The sequence below is a fragment of the Carcharodon carcharias genome, chromosome 3, assembly GCF_017639515.1.
Source record: "Carcharodon carcharias isolate sCarCar2 chromosome 3, sCarCar2.pri, whole genome shotgun sequence".
NCBI classification, from domain to species: Eukaryota; Metazoa; Chordata; class Chondrichthyes; order Lamniformes; family Lamnidae; genus Carcharodon; species Carcharodon carcharias.
The window spans coordinates 143,816,126-143,835,405 of NC_054469.1; the positions used below are offsets into that span (position 1 = coordinate 143,816,126).

The 19,280-nt window shown below is 53.8% G+C and overlaps 1 protein-coding gene across 8 annotated transcripts in view; it reads right to left on the reverse strand.

Annotated features, from left to right (window-relative positions):
• osbpl3b (oxysterol binding protein-like 3b) overlaps positions 1-8,991 on the reverse strand; it is a 237,289-nt gene extending 228,298 nt beyond the window's left edge. For all 8 annotated transcript variants that reach the window (XM_041183816.1, XM_041183809.1, XM_041183813.1 and 5 more), the window contains exon 1: positions 8,790-8,991. The gene's annotated coding sequence lies outside the window, so the exon portion shown is untranslated. The remainder of the gene's footprint in view (positions 1-8,789) is intronic.
• Positions 8,992-19,280: the final 10,289 nt, after the last annotated feature.

Genomic DNA, 19,280 nt, shown 5'->3' on the forward strand with positions numbered 1-19,280 from the left:
CCCTCCCCCACTCACTCTCTCCCCCTCCCCCACTCACTCTCTCCCCCTCCCCCACTCACTCTCTCCCCCTCCCCCACTCACTCTCTCCCCCGCCCCCACTCACTCTCTCCCCCGCCCCCACTCACTCACTCCCCCGCCCCCACTCACTCACTCCCCCGCCCCCACTCACTCACTCCCCCGCCCCCACTCACTCTCTCCCCCTCCCCCACTCACTCTCTCCCCCTCCCCCACTCACTCTCTCCCCCTCCCCCACTCACTCTCTCCCCCTCCCCCACTCACTCTCTCCCCCTCCCCCACTCACTCTCTCCCCCTCCCCCACTCACTCTCTCCCCCTCCCCCACTCACTCTCTCCCCCTCCCCCACTCACTCTCTCCCCCTCCCCCACTCACTCTCCCCCCCCTCCCCCACTCACTCTCCCCCCCTCCCCCACTCACTCTCTCCCCCTCCCCCACTCACTCTCTCTCTCTCTCCCCCTCCCCCACTCACTCTCTCTCTCTCCCCCTCCCCCCACACTCTCTCTCTCTCCCCCTCCCCCCACACACTCTCTCTCTCCCCCTCCCCCCACACTCTCTCTCTCTCCCCCTCCCCCCACACTCTCTCTCTCTCTCCCTCCCCTCACACTCTCTCTCTCTCTCTCCCCCTCCCCTCACACTCTCTCTCTCTCTCCCCCTCCCCTCACACTCTCTCTCTCTCCACCCCCCCTTCTCTCTCTCTCTCCCCCCTCCACCCCCTCCCCTTCTCTCTCTCCACCCTCACCCCCCCTTCTCTCTCTCTCTCCCCCTCCACCCCCCCTTCTCTCTCTCTCTCCCCCCTCCCCTCCCACTTCTCTCTCTCCCCCCCTCCCCTCCCCCTTCTCTCTCTCTCTCCCCCCTCCACCCCCTCCTTCTCTCTCTCTCTCCCCCCCTCCACCCCCCCTTCTCTCTCTCTCTCCCCCCTCCACCCCCCCTTCTCTCTCTCTTCTCTCCCCCTCCACCCCCCTTCTCTCTCTCTCTCCCCCCTCCACCCCCCCTTCTCTCTCTCTCTCCCCCCTCCACCCCCCCTTCTCTCTCTCTCTCCCCCCTCCACCCCCCCTTCTCTCTCCTCTCTCTCCCCCTCCACCCCCCCTTCTCTCTCTCTCTCCCCCCTCCCCTCCCCCTTCTCTCTCTCTCTCTCCCCCCCTCCCCTCCCCCTTCTCTCTCTCTCTCCCCCCTCCACCCCCCCTTCTCTCTCTCTCTCCCCCCCTCCACCCCCCCTTCTCTCGTCTCTCGCCCCCCTCCACCCCCCCTTCTCTCTCTCTCTCCCCCCTCCACCCCCCCTTCTCTCTCTCTCTCCCCCTCCACCCCCCCTTCTCTCTCTCTCTCCCCCCTCCACCCCCCCTCTTCTCTCTCGTCTCTCCCCCCTCCACCCCCCCTTCTCTCTCTCTCTCCCCCCTCCACCCCCCCTTTCTCCTCTCTCTCTCTCCCCCCTCCACCCCCCCTTCTCTCTCTCTCTCCCCCCTCCACCCCCCCCTTCCTCTCTCTCTCTCCCCCTCCACCCCCCCTCTCTCTCTCCCCCTCCACCCCCCCTTCTCTCTCTCTCTCCCCCCTCCACCCCCCCTTCTCTCTCTCTCTCCCCCCCTCCACCCCCCCTTCTCTCTCTCTCTCCCCCCTCCACCCCCCCTTCTCTCTCTCTCTCCCCCCTCCACCCCCCCTTCTCTCTCTCTCTCCCCCCTCCACCCCCCCCTTCTCTTCTCTCTCTCCTCCCCCTCCACCCCCCCCTTCCTCTCTCTCTCCCCCTCCCCCCCCCCCTTCCTCTCTCTCTCTCTCTCCCCCTCCACCCCCCTTCTCTCTCTCTCTCTCCCCCTCCACCCCCCCTTCTCTCTCTCTCTCCCCCCTCCACCCCCCCTTCTCTCTCTCTCTCCCCCCCTCCACCCCCCCTTCTCTCTCTCTCTCCCCCTCCACCCCCCCTCTCTCTCTCTCTCTGCTCTCCCCCCTCCACCCCCCCTTCTCTCTCTCTCTCCCCCCCTCCCCTCCACTCCCCCTTCTCTCTCTCTCTCTCTCCCCCCTCCCCTCCCCCTTCTCTCTCTCTCTCTCCCCCCTCCCCTCCCCCTTCTCTCTCTCTCTCCCCCCTCCCCTCCCCCTTCTCTCTCTCTCTCCCCCCTCCCCTCCCCCTTCTCTCTCTCTCTCTCCCCCCTCCCCCTTCTCTCTCTCTCTCCCCCCTCCACCCCCCCTTCTCTCTCTCTCCCCCCTCCACCCCCCCTTCTCTCTCTCTCTCCCCCCTCCACCCCCCCTTCTCTCTCTCTCTCCCCCCCTCCACCCCCCCTCTCTCTCTCTCTCCCCCCTCCACCCCCCCTTCTCTCTCTCTCCTCCCCCCTCCACCCCCCCTTCTCTCTCTCTCTCCCCCCTCCACCCCCCCTTCTCTCTCTCTCTCCCCCCCTCCACCCCCCCTTCTCTCTCTCTCTCCCTCCCCCTCCACCCCCCCTTCTCTCTCTCTCTCCCCCCTCCACCCCCCCTTCTCTCTCTCTCTCCCCCCTCCACCCCCCCTTCTCTCCTCTCTCTCCCCCCCTCCACCCCCCCTTCTCTCTCTCTCTCCCCCCCTCCACCCCCCCTTCTCTCTCTCTCTCCCCCCTCCACCCCCCCTTCTCTCTCTCTCTCCCCCCTCCACCCCCCCTTCTCTCTCTCTCTCCCCCCTCCACCCCCCCTTCTCTCTCTCTCTCCCCCCCTCCACCCCCCCCTTCTCTCTCTCTCTCCCCCCTCCCCTCCCCCTTCTCTCTCTCTCTCTCCCCCCCTCCACCCCCCCCTTCTCTCTCTCTCTCCCCCCTCCACCCCCCCCTTCTCTCTCTCTCTCCCCCCTCCACCCCCCCTTCTCTCTCTCTCTTCCCCCCTCTCACCCCCCCTTCTCTCTCTCTCTCCCCCCTCCACCCCCCCTTCTCTCTCTCCTCTCCCCCCTCCACCCCCCCTTCTCTCTCTCTCTCCCCCTCCACCTCCCCCTTCTCTCTCTCTCTCTCCCCCCTCCCCTCCCCCTTCTCTCTCTCTCTCCCCCCTCCCCTCCCCCTTCTCTCTCTCTCTCTCCCCCTCCACCCCCCCCTTCTCTCTCTCTCTCCCCGCCCTCCACCCCCCCCTTCTCTCTCTCTCTACCCCCTCCACCCCCCCTTCTCTCTCTCTCTCCCCCTCACCCCCCTTCTCTCTCTCTCTACCCCCCTCCACCACCCCCTTCTCTCTCTCTCTGCCCCCTCCACTCCCCCTTCTCTCTCTCTCACCCCCCTCCCCTCCCCCTTCTCTCTCTCTCACCCCTCCCTCCACCCCCCCTTCTCTCTCTCTCTACCCCCCTCCACCCCCCCCTTCTCTCTCTCTCTACCCCCTCCACCCCCCCTCTCTCTCTCTCTAACCCCCTCCACCCCCCCTCCTCTCTCTCTATACCCCCTCCACCCCCCCTTCTCTCTCTCTCTAACCCCCTCCACCCCCCCCTTCTCTCTCTCTCTACCCCCTCCACCCCCCCCCTTCTCTCTCTCTCTACCCCCCCTCCACCCCCCCTTCCTCTCTCTCTCTAACCCCCTCCACCCCCCTTCTCTCTCTCTCTACCCCCTCCACCCCCCCTTACTCTCTCTCTCTACCCCCTCCGACCCCCCCTTCTCTCTCTCTCTACCCCCTCCACCCCCCCTTCTCTCTCTCTCTACCCCCTCCACCCCCCCCTTCTCTCCTCTCTCTACCCCCTCCACCCCCCCTTCTCTCTCTCTCGACCCCCCTCCACCCCCCCTTCCTCTCTCTCTCTACCCCCTCCACCCCCCCTTCTCTCTCTCTCTAACCCCCCTCCACCCCCCCTTCTCTCTCTCTCTACCCCCCCTCCACCCCCCCCTCTCTCTCTCTCTACCCCCTCCACCCCCCCTTCTCTCTCTCTCTACCCCCTCCACCCCCCTTCTCTCTTACTCCTCCACCCCCCCTTCCTCTCTTACTCTCTCACCCCCCCCTTCCTCTTACTCCTCTCTCCCCCCATCTCTCTCTCTCTCTCTCACCCCATCTCTCTCTCTCTCTCTCTCCCACCATCTCTCTCTCTCTCTCTCTCTCTCTCCCCCCCCCATCTCTCTCTCTCTCCCCCCCCCATCTCTCTCTCTCTCTCACCCCCATCTCTCTCTCTCTCTCTCACCACCATCTCTCTCTCTCTCTCCCCCCCATCTCTCTCTCTCTCTCCCCCCCATCTCTCTCTCTCTCTCCCCCCCATCTCTCTCTCTCTCTCACCCCCATCTCTCTCTCTCTCTCACCTCGTTCTCTCTCTCTCTCTCACCCCCATCTCTCTCTCTCTCTCTCTCACCACCATCTCTCTCTCTCTCTCACCCCCATCTCTCTCTCTCTCTCACCCCCATCTCTCTCTCTCTCTCACCCCCATCGCTCTCTCTCTCTCACCCCCATCTCTCTCTCTCTCTCACCCCCATCTCTCTCTCTCTCTCACCCCCATCTCTCTCTCTCTCTCTCTCTCTCCCTCCCCCCCATCTCTCTCTCTCTCTCTCTCTCTCTCTCTCCCTCCCCCCCATCTCTCTCTCTCTCTCTCTCTCCCTCCCCCCCCATCTCTCTCTCTCTCTCTCTCTCTCCCCCCCCATCTCTCTCTCTCTCCCCCTCCCCCCCCATCTCTCTCTCTCTCCCCCTCCCCCCCCATCTCTCTCTCTCTCCCCCTCCCCCCACTCTCTCTCTCTCCCCCTCCCCCCACTCTCTCTCTCTCCCCCTCCCCCCACTCTCTCTCTCTCCCCCTCCCCCCACTCTCTCTCTCTCCCCCTCCCCCCACTCTCTCTCTCTCCCCCTCCCCCCACTCTCTCTCTCTCCCCCTCCCCCCCCTCTCTCTCTCTCTTACCCCTCTCTCTCTTCCCACTCTCTCTCTCTCTCTCCCCACTCTCTCTCTCCCCCACTCTCTCTCTCCCCCACTCTCTCTCTCCCCCACTCTCTCTCTCCCCCTCCCCCACTCTCTCCCCCTCCCCCACTCACTCTCTCTCCCCCTCCCCCACTCACTCTCTCTCCCCCTCCCCCCACTCTCTCTCTCTCTCTCTCCCCCACTCTCTCTCTCTCTCTCTCCCCACTCTCTCTCTCTCTCTCTCCCCACTCTCTCTCTCTCTCTCTCCCCACTCTCTCTCTCTCTCTCTCCCCACTCTCTCTCTCTCCCCCACTCTCTCTCTCACCACTCTCTCTCTCCCCCACTCTCTCTCTCCCCCACTCTCTCTCTCCCCCACTCTCTCTCTCCCCCACTCTCTCTCTCCCCCACTCTCTCTCTCCCCCACTCTCTCTCTCCCCCACTCTCTCTCTCCCCCACTCTCTCTCTCCCCCACTCTCTCTCTCCCCCACTCTCTCTCTCCCCCACTCTCTCTCTCCCCCACTCTCTCTCTCCCCCACTCTCTCTCTCCCCCACTCTCTCTCTCCCCCACTCTCTCTCTCCCCCACTCTCTCTCTCCCCCACTCTCTCTCTCCCCCACTCTCTCTCTCCCCCACTCTCTCTCTCCCCCACTCTCTCTCTCCCCCACTCTCTCTCTCCCCCACTCTCTCTCTCCCCCACTCTCTCTCTCCCCCACTCTCTCTCTCCCCCACTCTCTCTCTCCCCCACTCTCTCTCTCCCCACTCTCTCTCTCCCCCACTCTCTCTCTCCCCCACTCTCTCTCTCCCCCACTCTCTCTCTCCCCCACTCTCTCTCTCCCCCACTCTCTCTCTCCCCACTCTCTCTCTCCCCCACTCTCTCTCTCCCCCACTCTCTCTCTCCCCCACTCTCTCTCTCCCCCACTCTCTCTCTCCCCCACTCTCCCCCTCCCCCCACTCTCCCCCTCCCCCCACTCTCCCCCTCCCCCCACTCTCCCCCTCCCCCCACTCTCCCCCTCCCCCCACTCTCCCCCTCCCCCCACTCTCCCCCTCCCCCCACTCTCTCTCTCCCCCAACTCTCTCTCTCCCCCACTCTCTCTCTCCCCCACTCTCTCTCTCCCCCACTCTCTCTCTCCCCCTCCCCCCACTCTCTCCCCCTCCCCCCACTCTCTCTCTCCCCCTCCCCCCACTCTCTCTCTCCCCCTCCCCCCACTCTCTCTCTCCCCCTCCCCCCACTCTCTCTCTCCCCCCTCCCACTCTCTCTCTCTCCCCCGCCTCACACTCTCTCTCTCCCCCTCCCACTCTCTCTCTCCCCTCCCACTCTCTCTCTCCCCCCTCCCACTCTCTCTCTCCCCCTCCCACTCTCTCTCTCCTCCCTCCCACTCTCTCTCTCCCCCTCCCACTCTGTCTCTCCCCCCTCCCACTCTCTCTCTCCCCCTCCCACTCTCTCTCTCCCCTCCCTCCCACTCTCTCTCTCCCCCTCCCTCCCACTCTCTCTCTCCCCCTCCCTCCACTCTCTCTCTCCCCCTCCCCCCACTCTCTCTCTCCCCCTCCCTCCTCTCTCTCTCTCTCCCCCTCCCTCCACTCTCTCTCTCTCCCCCTCCCTCCTCTCTCTCTCTCTCCCCCTCCCCCCCACTCTCTCTCTCTACCCCCTCCACCCCCCCTTCTCTCTCTCTCTACCCCCCTCCACCCCCCCTTCTCTCTCTCTCTACCCCCTCCACCCCCCCTTCTCTCTCTCTCTATACCCCTCCACCCCCCCTTCTCTCTCTCTCTACCCCCTCCACCCCCCCTTCTCTCTCTCTCTCTACCCCCTCCACCCCCCCTTCTCTCTCTCTCTAACCCCCCTCCACCCCCCCTTCTCTCTCTCTCTACCCCCTCCACCCCCCCCCTTCTCTCTCTCTCTACCCCCTCCACCCCCCCCTTCTCTCTCTCTCTACCCCCTCCACCCCCCCTTCTCTCTCTCTCTACCCCCTCCACCCCCCCTTCTCTCTCTCTCTAACCCCCTCCACCCCCCCTTCTCTCTCTCTCTACCCCCTCCACCCCCCCTTCTCTCTCTCTCTACCCCCTCCACCCCCCCCTTCTCTCTCTCTCTACCCCCTCCACCCCCCCTTCTCTCTCTCTCTACCCCCTCCACCCCCCCTTCTCTCTCTCTCTACCCCCTCCACCCCCCCTTCTCTCTCTCTCTACCCCCTCCACCCCCCCTTCTCTCTCTCTCTACCCCCTCCACCCCCCCTTCTCTCTCTCTCTAACCCCCTCCACCCCCCCTTCTCTCTCTCTCTACCCCCTCCACCCCCCCTTCTCTCTCTCTCTAACCCCCTCCACCCCCCCCTTCTCTCTCTCTCTACCCCCTCCACCCCCCCTTCTCTCTCTCTCTAACCCCCTCCACCCCCCCTTCTCTCTCTCTCTACCCCCTCCACCCCCCCTTCTCTCTCTCTCTACTAACCCCCTCCACCCCCCCTTCTCTCTCTCTCTAACCCCCTCCACCCCCCTTCTCTCTCTCTCTAACCCCCTCCACCCCCCTTCTCTCTCTCTCTACCCCCTCCACCCCCCCTTCTCTCTCTCTCTCTAACCCCCCTCCACCCCCCCTTCTCTCTCTCTCTACCCCCTCCACCCCCCCTTCTCTCTCTCTCTACCCCCTCCACCCCCCTTCTCTCTCTTCTAAGCCCCTCCACCACCCCCCTCGTCTCTCTCTCTCTACCCCCTCCACCCCCCCTCTCTCTCTCTCTACCCCTCCACTCTCCCCTTCTCTCTCTCTATACCCCCTCCACCCCCCCTTCTCTCTCTCTTACCCCCTCCACCCCCCTTCTCTCTCTCTCTACCCCCCTCCACTCCCCCCCTTCTCTCTCTCTCTAACCCCCTCCACCCCCCCTTCTCTCTCTCTCTACCCCCTCCACCCCCCTTCTCTCTCTCGCTACCCCCTCCACCCCCCCCTTCTCTCTCTCTACTACCCCCTCCACCCCCCCCTTCTCTCTCTCTCTACCCCCTCCACCCCCCCTTCTCTCTCTCTCTACCCCCTCCACCCCCCCTTCTCTCTCTCTCTACCCCCTCCACCCCCCCTTCTCTCTCTCTCTACCCCCTCCACCCCCCCCTTCTCTCTCTCTCTACCCCCTCCACCCCCCCTTCTCTCTCTCTCTACCCCCTCCACCCCGCCTTCTCTCTTTCTCTACCCCCTCCTTCTCTCTCTCTCTACCCCCCTCCACCCCCCCTTCTCTCTCTCTCTACCCCCTCCACCCCCCCTTCTCTCTCTCTCTACCCCCTCCACCCCCCCTTCTCTCTCTCTCTACCCCCTCCACCCCCCCCTTCTCTCTCTCTCTACCCCCTCCACCCCCCCTTCTCTCTCTCTCTACCCCCTCCACCCCCCCTTCTCTCTCTCTCTACCCCCTCCACCCCCCTTCTCTCTTCCTCCTCCACCCCCCCTTCTCTCTTCCTCCTCCACCCCCCCTTCTCTCTTCCTCCTCCACCCCCCCTTCTCTCTTCCTCCTCCACCCCCCCTTCTCTCTTCCTCCTCCACCCCCCCTTCTCTCTTCCTCCTCCACCCCCCCTTCTCTCTTCCTCCTCCACCCCCCCTTCTCTCTTCCTCCTCCACCCCCCCTTCTCTCTTCCTCCTCCACCCCCCCTTCTCTCTTACTCCTCCACCCCCCCCTTCTCTCTTACTCCTCCACCCCCCTTCCTCTCTTACTCCTCCACCCCCCCTTCCTCTTACTCCTCCACCCCCCCTTCCTCTTACTCCTCCACCCCCCTTCCTCTTACTCCTCCAACCCTTCCTCTTACTCCTCCACCCCCCCTTCCTCTCTTACTCCTCCACCCCTCCCTTCCTCTCTTACTCCTCCACCCCTCCCTTCTCTCTTACTCCTCCACCCCCCTCCTTCTCTCTTACTCCTCCACCCTCCTCCTTCTCTCTTACTCCTCCACCCCCCACCCCCAACTTCCTTCCTTCCTTCCCTCCCTCCCTCCCTCTCTCCACCGCCGCTCCCGCACCTGCCTTACTTCGCCACTCACCTTCGAGATCTGGAACTTGCCGCAAAACACACTGAAAATTCAGCTCCCGAGAGGAAAAATAAAAATAAGGTCGGGTTCGCTTCACATTAAGTAACACAGACAAAAAAAAAGGCCAACAGTTGAAAACTGAGGGAACCAGAAACTCGTGCAAATATAACTGGAGCCGCGAACGTCCAGCAGCCGCCAATGAGCGGCAGCAGCTGAGTGTGTGATAGCAGCGCAGCAGGAGTACGGACCCGCCCTCTGCCACAGCATTTCCATGACGCGTCTTGTCAATCAGCACTGTTCTTTCAAGCAGAAGAGCGAGGGGCATGTGTTTGTTTATTGACGGCAACCTCATGGAGGTAGTAAAGACGCTTGAGACTTATGTGCTTGAAGATGCTGTTGTGTCTTTTTATTTCATTCGTGTGTGCAACAGTAGCATTTATTGGCCATTGGCATGTGTGTATCCAGATTGGAGAAAATTTCAACATTTAGATCACTGGCATTTTCTTGCAGAATGAATAAAATAGAATTACAAAAAAAGGCAGATGACGAGAGACGACTTGATCACAGATTGATACTTTGTCAACTGAACAGCTGAGACTTAACCTTCACAGTTTATATATATTTTTAAAAGTACAACACAAGTGTTTTCCAAAATATTTTCCTTATCAATGGGCCGAATGTACTTAATTGACTATAAATCTTTTGAGACATCCTATGGCCCTGAGATGTGCTTTTTAACATAAATCTTTCTTTAACATTTGGAAACTATAGGGAGAATTTCATTCGACTAGCTCTTACTGCCTCCAAGGAATGGAATGTATTTCTGCCTCATAAATTTTTGAAGAGTTCATATGTTATTTTTCGCATATCTAAAAAGCAACACATCTACAATAGCAATAACTTTCATCTGTTTATCGCCATTAATGTATAATAACACAGCACAGTGCTCCATGGAAAATAGAAACAGGAGCTGAGGCTTTGCAGGAGCTAGGGTAATTGAAAGGCCCAGATTTTCACGAAGTCAGACCAACTCCAAAATGGCACTGGGCACCAAAGCCAGAAGTCTCACATGCATATCCACCATGTACCATTTTCACTGGGGGTAACAGGGGCAGGACAGATTTCACACGTGTGTTTTGTGGAAGTGGCAGCACATTTAAAAGGGCAGCTGACTGCAAACATAAGCAATTTTCATCATTGCCATTCCCAGAATCTGATTCATATGACTTCCAACTTTGTTGAAAAGCTAATGGAAGATCTTTGGAGTAGCCATGTACCCTTTTGGTGAGTGCAAAAAGTTTCAAGAAGTGCCACAAAAGTTCAACCATTTCAAACATTTCCACAAAGCTGTGTGGGAGTTGGAGGGTAGAGCCAATAGTCTTCGGAAAACCTATCTGTTCAGCCCTCTTGACTTGGGCATCCAATTGGGAGGAAGGAGAGTGTGCCAGATATGGGGACGTGCCAGATAAGGGGACGTGCCAAAGAAGTTGTGAAATAGGGATGGCACCTTCATATATTTGCGACAAAGAGACATGTTAGCAGGAGCAACATGAGGCCACGGACAAGGACAAGGCTAGGAGCTGGAGGCAGCGCAGCATGCACCAAGCAGAAGGGGGAGGCAATAAGATTTTACTCTGGTTAGGGTATTTGAACTGCCGAGGTCATGTCTGGAAATGACAGAATACCAGTGCAGAAGAAATCTCAGATTAACCCAGGAATTGGTTTCCGAGATTTATGCCATGGTGCAACAAGATCTGGCACCACAACTGTCAGATCTGCATGCCCTGCCAGTGGCACTGAAGGTCACAGTGGCTCTGAATTTTTCTGCTGCCAACTCTTTCCAGGGGTTGTCTGCAGCATCTCACAGTCAACTGCACACAGGTGCAGTTAGAGATGCTCTCTTTGCTCAGGTGGGGGAGCACATAAACTTCCCAAAGGATGTGACATCACAGATGCAAAGGGGCAGGGGGTTTGCAGAATTAGCAGGCATTCTTCAAGTACAGGGGGCTATCAACTGCACCCACATTACCATAAGGGCACCTAGTCATCAACTGAACATCTTCATAAATAGGAAATATTTCCACTTCTTGATTGTGCAGGCGGTGTGTAACCACACCAAGGTTTTCCTGCATATATGTGCACAGCATCCTGGAAGCTGCCACATTCTTTAATAGTGAGGAATTCGCAGCTGCCTCAGCTTTTTCAGGCACCAAAAGTTGGGAATCCTGGGGGACAAAGGGTACCCCTTAGAAAGAATCCAATGACCCCATTTAGATGGCTGCCCAGGGAACCCAAAAGGCATGAAAACAACAGTCATGCACTGACCTGCAACACAACAGAGCAGGCTATTGGCATTTTGAAGATGCGTTATAGGTGCCTTGACCATTCTGGAGGAGCACTATACTATTCCCCTGCAAGGTCTCCAGAATAGTCGTCATGTGCTGCACGTTCCACAATACGGCGCAGCAGAGGGGCCTATTACCAGAGGGGGCAGAAGGCTGGCCTATAATTATGACATCTGAGGAGGAGGACAGTGAGTAAGATGAAGGGGTCCTTATCCAGGATCATGGAGATGACATGGAGGAGGAGGAAGAGGGCAGCGAAGGGAGACCACCTTGAGGAAAGCCCATGGCAGATTCCTCATTGGAGGGGTCATCACCGGAATTCTGCTAATTAACTGCAGGTTCTCTGAGGTTCTTGACACGTCACCAATTACATTAGCCAATCTCCGGTACGCAGCTTCCCCACAGTAAACATTTAACATGGAAGCCACACTTTTTCAGGGAAATATCCAACCCCATCAAGAAATAAAACCACAACACATACTGAAATTCAGTGTCATCAATATGGATGAAACTATGACTATGCCCTTGGCCTCAACATAGTGCACAAATACACCTTGAGAAGTATTTCACAACCTGGACCATGCATCTATATGTTAGACACTGACAGTCAGTTGGTGAAAACTGTGCCTACTCAAACCATGCCCTCTATGCCAAGAGTGCCAGGAGGAAACATGACTTTAGACCCAAGACCTTCAGATCCTTCACATAATTGTATGTGCTAACAGTACTGCAGCAGCTACACATTATACGATATGCAGAGTGATGCCATAAGCGTGTTCGCAATTGCTTCAACTACCTTCCACATTATCCATCCACCACAGGCATCCTGTGTCAGGAGTATGTGACAACTGCAACCTGCAATGCTGCCAAACACCTCAGTTGTCTATGAAGCCATGGTCTCCACCATATAGAAGAAAGAGGCCTCAATTGTAGTGAGAAACCACACAAGCATGTTTCCCTGTAACATACATGGTATCTTAACATGTTTAAAATCCATTTCAATGACTGTGTCACATTTGTGTATGAATGACTGCCTTTGACACAGCACTCATATTTGAAGTACACCTGATAAACTGGATTTGATCTTTGAGTCTGATCACTGATCCTCCCTTAAAGACAATCATTGATGGACAAGAAATGCTGCAAGAAGCATCTCAATCCACAAGCCTTGGTGTGCTATGACCTTATCTGAAGGTCTAGAGAAGGAAACAGCCTTTTACTGCCAGACATGTATGGGCACATGCTCCTGATGGCATCAATGAGAGATGGATTTCAGTATGTAGTCCTCAGTGCCAATGTTAAGAAATGCCTTCATTCTATTAACATTCTCATTGAGGGTACGAGTGTACAAAAGCAGACGGGAATGTTTTTGGCTATGGCGGTTGTATTTACAAAGTGTTTAATTGTGATATTTACAAAGTGATATGAAATAAAACCACAGTGAACCATTAGTGATCGAGGGGGTAAAGCACCTCACGGTTGCTCCTACATAATGCCACCTGTGTTACCTCAGAAGAGGTGGAGGCAAGCTGCTCATTTATTGTGGAATATGGCATTGAGGAGTGTGGTGGCCAGCCTCATCATACAGTTACCCGTTGGAACCTATTTCAGACTGCAGTCTCTGCATTTCTACTGAGGCAGCCGTTGTCACTTGGACAAATAGAGCAGCCAATGGCTCTGGCAGAGTGGCTGGGGAGTTAGAAGATGATAAGGATGCTGAGATGTTCTCAGAACCTTCACTCTCCTCCACAGCCCTAGTTTGGTCTTAAGATGGGTTAGCTAGGGGGAAGCAATGGGTGTAGTGGTATTGTTGCTAGACTAGTAATCCAGAGACCCAGGGTATTTATCTAGGGAACCTGGGTTTGAATCCTGCTATGTTAGATGGTGGAATTTGAATTCACTAAAAATCTGGAATTAAAAGTCTAATGACAACCATGAAACCATTGTCAATTGTTGTAAAAACCCATCTGGTTCACTAATGCCCTTTGTAGAATGCGCTTCTTCATTAGGGAAGGAAATTTGCCACCCTTACCTGGTCTGGCTGACATGTGACTCTAGACCCACAGCAATGTGGTTGACTCTTACATGCCCTTTGAACTAGGACAACTAAGAATGGATAATAAATGCTGGCCTGGCCAGTGACACCCACATCCCATGAATGTTTAAAAAAATATATAGCTGGGGTGTAGCAGTTGTTCATTCCAGCAACCTCTGTGCCACCAGTGCAAACATCCTGTTAAGGGAACACATCTATTCCACGGATGTCAGCACTCATACTCCGAAGGGACTGAGACATAATGGTAATCTGAGTAGATATGGAATATTTTGAGCAGCCGATGGTGCCAAGATGCTACCATCCCCATAGCTCTGTCTTGTGAAGCTTTTTCAGCCGTAACTTTGGAGAATGCACTCCTTCATTACGAGGTGAATAGGCAGCAATAATATCTATATCCTCTAAAGGAAAGCCCATAATGGACCATCTCTTCCAATGTCAGCAACCAGTTGGACAACTATTACAGTTAGTGCTCACTTGACTCTTGATTGATGTCTCCTCCCAGCAACAGCAGCAATTCCATCCACTTCCTGTATCACAATACAAACTCGTTATCAGCCCTTTTTGATACCACGCCTGAGATATGTCCCGAAATATGCCTCCACATCTCTACAGTTTTTCGAGGTTGCTGCACCTGACTCCATCCTGCACCTGCACCCAGCCCCGAGAGCAAAAATCTGACCGTCTCAGGACAGTTTCTCCCAAGGCAGGCAGCTCTGTGCACCCAGCTCAGAAGCAAAAATCAGGCCAAAGCTTGTTTGAAGAAATAAATGTCTTTTGAAAAAACTTTTAAAGAGGTAGAGAGAGGTAAAGAAGGCAAAGAAGTATTGAGTGGTAGTTCCAAAGAATAGGGTTGAGGCAGCTGAAGATAGAGCACGAGAGGGGGGGATGGGGTGGGGTGGGGGGGGGGTGGGGAGGGGGGGTGCATGGCAGGGCAGACTCAGAGGACCAGAGGATGTGGAACAGAGAGAAGGCTGGAGAAGATTGTTGACACAAGATGGAGTGAGGCAGTAGAAAGATTTATGGATGAGGACAAGACTTTAAATGTGACTGAGAGAGGGAACCAATTAGAATGGGAGTGATGGATTAGTGGGCATTAATTGCAGGCAACAGAGATTGGAATAATTTGAAGTTGAAGGAAGGTGGGACTCAGGAGGTCAGAAAAGGGAACATTTCACAAATCATACGTAAAAATGTCAAAGACATAGATAACGGTTTTGGTAGTTGTGGAGCTACAGTAGGAATGGAGGTAGCCAGTTTATGGAGGTACATGTAAACAGTGTTGCTGATGATTAGAATATGAGATTTGAAACTTAGCTCTGAAGGGAGGGAACGCATGATCTGGCTCAGCCTGAGTGACCACACAAGGAGGAAGATGGAGTCAATAGCAAGGGTGCAAGTTTTATAGCCAGCAGTAAAATGATGACTTCAACTTTCCTCTGATTAGTTTTAGGAAATTCAGTCTCACCACTCATGATATAATGGCAGGCAGGTATCTAACAGTTTAAAGATGAGATCGGAGTCATGGGAAATGGTGAAGAGTTAGAGCTGGCTGTTATCAGCATAACGACTTGCATTTATGTATTTTTTTTAATGGAAAAGAATGTTCAAAGGAACTTCAAAAATAGACATTATTAAATGGAAGTTGAAGAGATTAAATAGATTGATTTTGTGGAGGTGTTTTCAAAGCAGGGAGAGAGAGAGAGGGAAATGGAGAAGTTCCCGTAGGGAGTTCCAAAAAAAACCTAGTACTGATGGGTCGAAGAACTAAAGGCTAAAGACATGGAGGAATTTATAGATAAGAACAAAGATTTAGAATTCAAAACATTGGGAAGACCATGAGGACAAGAGTAATGGGCTATCAGGAAGTAATGTGAAATAGGGGGCGGAATCTTTTGTTCTAAAGTCTAAACACAGTGGTGGGTGCAGAAGCCAGACCGATTTCCACTGAGGTGCGGGATGGCTGACCATGCGCGTTCTTGCAGGAACTCCAGATTCTGCCAAGACCAGGATGTCCCAGAAAAGAACGAAGCCCATGGTTCAGCGAAGCCTCCTTAGAGACTCGCCTCCAGACCACCCAGGAAAGGTGGGAGGTGCCATATCCCTGGGATGACAGAAAGAGGCTCTCCCATTTGACCACAGCGGCCTGGACAGAGACTGCAGCAAAGGTTAGCTTGTGAGGCTCAGCACAGAAATGCCCAGAAGTGTTGCAAGAGGATGAATGATCTGCTTGTGAAGGAAGAGGGGTCAAATAATATGGAATTAATACAGGAATATTTGATTTAAAGTTACTTTGGGGAAATACACAGTAAAACATATTTTAACGAGAGTCAAAACTAGCTTGCAAAAACAGTGAGATTAGCTCCCTTCACAGCAACTTGAATTCACTGATAAGAAATATACACACCTAAAAAACGGAATTCTATGGTTCTTGCCACTATATTAGAACACACAGTGCTATCCCTGATAATTAAAACCACAACCAGATAAAAGAATACTAGGCCTCAAGTCTTATTATCTTGCTGGACACTGTACCTTGACTAAGCAACATTGACCAACATGACTGTCACATAAAGTCCAGTTTTCAGGCATAAATTCAAAGTAACATTTCCTAGAATTGAATGGGTGCCAACATAAGAATTGGTGGACCTATACTGAATATAGAATACTAATTAGGGGTGGTCTATTATTGATCAAATGAACATCTTCTATGTAACCATTAATTATGCAATCCCAAAATTCATCATAAATACCTCAACCCAAACTCGAATTTTCAGATTCATTAGATTCTCTTAGAGTGACATCAGACCTGTTTTGAACCTAGTGAATCTCACATACTCAGGGTTAAGGTAATATGAAAGGTGTTTCTAGAATGCATAGGATGCAGCGGTTCAAGAAGGCAGCGTACCAGCACCTTCTCAAGGGCAGTTAGGGATGGGAAATAAATGCTGGTCTAGGCAGTGACACCCACTTCCCATGAACAAATAATTTTTTTTAAACTTCAATATTTGATGAATATCCTTACTTTCTTTTGAAATGTTACATCTGTAACAAGTAAAATCTAAGGTTAGGATTCCCTTAGAGAAATAAGATATACCTTATCTTTTTTGGATTTATATAGTTTGCGATTTATACTTTTTGTATAACCACCACAATTGCATGCTTTCTTAGTATAATAAATTTGTGTGCACTTAAAACTTTAATCGTCTCATTTAGACCTCTGTATCAAAGACTCACGAATCCCACTCCAGTTTTCTTCTGGTGAGAGAACATTTACTGAGGAGTTTCAGCCAGACCCTTACAATATCAAGGAAATTACAATCTATTCAAGAAATAGTTGTAAAACATCTATGAAAGAGAAGGTAATAATTCTGTTTGATTTCAATCCTTCATTCAGAGGCTGAGCATGCCCAGTTACCTGTCTTTGGGTCTAGCTCCCTCTGACTGAAGTTGAGGGGAATTAAACAGAAGATACATCAGACCTTGAATAAACTTCAAATACTAATAAAGGCTGCACTCCACCACGGTAAGTGCACTGTCTACTCACTGCAAACTAACACTCATTAGGACATCAGGCAGTCTAAGTGTGCAAGTGCGCAGTGAGATCATGCAGGAGTTTGGGTTGCAGCACTCACCAGCAGATGGAACATCTGCACTGAATGTGTGCCAGCCACTTCATGCTCTCAATCTTGCATCAGTTTGAGGAAAACCTGCTTACTAATCACTTACTGTGCAAGGCTCAGCTGGTGCCATTGGCATGCGTGCTCCTGAACTGCTTGTGCAACCATTGGAATGACAATCAATCTTCGGTCTTTCTGCAGAAGGATGCCTACAACAAATGGGAGCACTCCCAGACCAAAGGCAAAATTCTGGGCATTTAAGTCCTGTATGAGGAGCAGGCCACAGAGATAGCTGGGAAGGAGCCAGACCATGCATGTGATAAGGCAAGAGAGGACGCCCCCAGGAATCCAGTGATGATTCCTCCAGTCTGCAGTTGTCAACCGCGCCCAAAGTAAGACCTTGATTTACTTAAGGAGACTACTTAGTCAATCACTGAATCTTTGTTTTCTCTACTGCAGATAGTAGCAAGAGAAGGGGGACACCATCAACCCAGACCAGCGACAGCTCCATGTCCAACCCCACCTCTAAGGAGGATGCCTCTGAAGCCTCAGAGAATGTACTCATGGCGTTCATATGCACTCGCCACCAGCACAGATACAGTCACCTTGGTAAGTCCAAGTTCTAGAGTAAGTTCAGGGTCACAATCTGGTGAGTACATCACTGACACAGGTCAACAGCTTGCATAGGAAGTGACAGCCGAGGTCTCTGACGCTTGGAGGACTGCTGGAGACCAGGCCCCTGCTGAGCCCCATGCAGTTGGTGAGCCTATGGATTTGGCCATAAGAGACCTGTTGGAGGTGAGGGGACAGGCAGAGGAACATCAGGCAGAGATGCCAGAGGCCACGAGCAGACTGGACTGAAGGCTGGAGGATTGCTCCACGTTCTGTCTGATGTGGCTCAAGCATGCAAGCGCTTGCCTGCTCCATGGAAATTGTGATGGCCGCCTTGGAGACACAGGTGCAGAAGAATGTACAGTGGCTGTTAGATATGAGGTCAGACCTGCAGCCAGTTGCTCTAGCCATGGATTCAGTGCAGCAGTGGCTAGGCAAGGGCGATGGAACATCTTGACCTCCCTCCAAGTGCCTTTTTTCCTCAAGGAGTCAGAGAGGTGCCATCGGGCACCCACTGGGAGGAGCAGCGCTAGTCAGGCACCGCAGGCTTTATCCCAGGATGCTTCAAGGGTGCCCTGCTGCTCCATCTCCCCTCTGCCCAATCACCTCCAGCAGGTCAGGCTGAGGAGGGTGTACCTGCACCTGAGCAGGAGACCATTAGCAGGCTAGGCCCTCTAGGCCTTGCACCACCAAATGAGACCCTCCAAAGTCATCACAGTCAACAGAGTATAGCAGTCAGCAGGCTACCTCCACTTAAGCTGTGGATGTTGGGGCTGCACCTATGTGTCGTGATAGGCAAAGAAAGGTTAAGAAGTATTGAAGGTGCACAAGTGGCATGGGTGTACAGCCATTGTACATTGTTTGGTACTTGTAAATATATATTTTCTTGCACTCTTTGGAAGTTTCCATCTTGCTGTTAGTTGCTTCAATGGTTTTGGGCATTTAAGGGTCTGGAATGTGAACCCCCATCTGACACTGATAATGAACTCCTATAGATTCACTTCTCCCACATTATCAACATTCAATAATCCCACATGTGCATGAATTGGGGGTCTTTTCTAAGTGTGTGGCCTGAACACTCCTCATGCAAGCCATTATTTGCAGCTCAACATGTCCTGACCTTTGAAAATGTGCTCATAGAGGCCATTGCAACACCTGCTGCTGTTGCCCTGATGTCTGATGTGGGTGGATGCCAAGAGTTTTCGAGGGGAGTTAAATCTGCTATATGAGTGACAAGGAACACAGTAGATACAGTTTCAGGGCTGAGAGACTGAAACTCTTTCCTGCTTTCTTAACAGTAGAAAAGCAGAGGCTGCCCTACATGTCTGGAAGAATCTGTGCTGGACAGATTCAATCGTTAATGGCCTTCCTTGGTGATTTGTCATATTGAGCTGACATGCAGATGAAGGCAAGGAAGCAATGGGCACATTAGCCTTGATGCAAGAAAAATTTGAATGCAGGATTAAAGAGGTGTGTGTGTGTGCGCAGTTGACTGAAGCCTTTGTGTGACCTCACATGGAGATTTGTTTGGCCTGCTCATCTCCTTATCAAGGGTGGCAGTAAACCTCACGTAAAACATTTGCAACCAAATTGCATTGGACATTATTGAAGGACCAGGGTCTTAGTCCATGAGGTGAGTGACCGTAGAATGGGCCCTGTACCCTGGATTGTGCAGAGGTCTATGAGGGTATCCATGTGAAGCATCAGCAGCTCTAACAGGGCTCTGCAAGATCCCATCAAGGAAAGAAGTTTACCTTGGCTGGGATGTCTGCAGTAATTGGTAATGGTCTCACACTAATGCTAAGGCAATTTAGGACTGAGGCTTATAGGATTCTCTGCAATTGGAGGGTCCAGAGTGGTTGGAGCTCAGCAA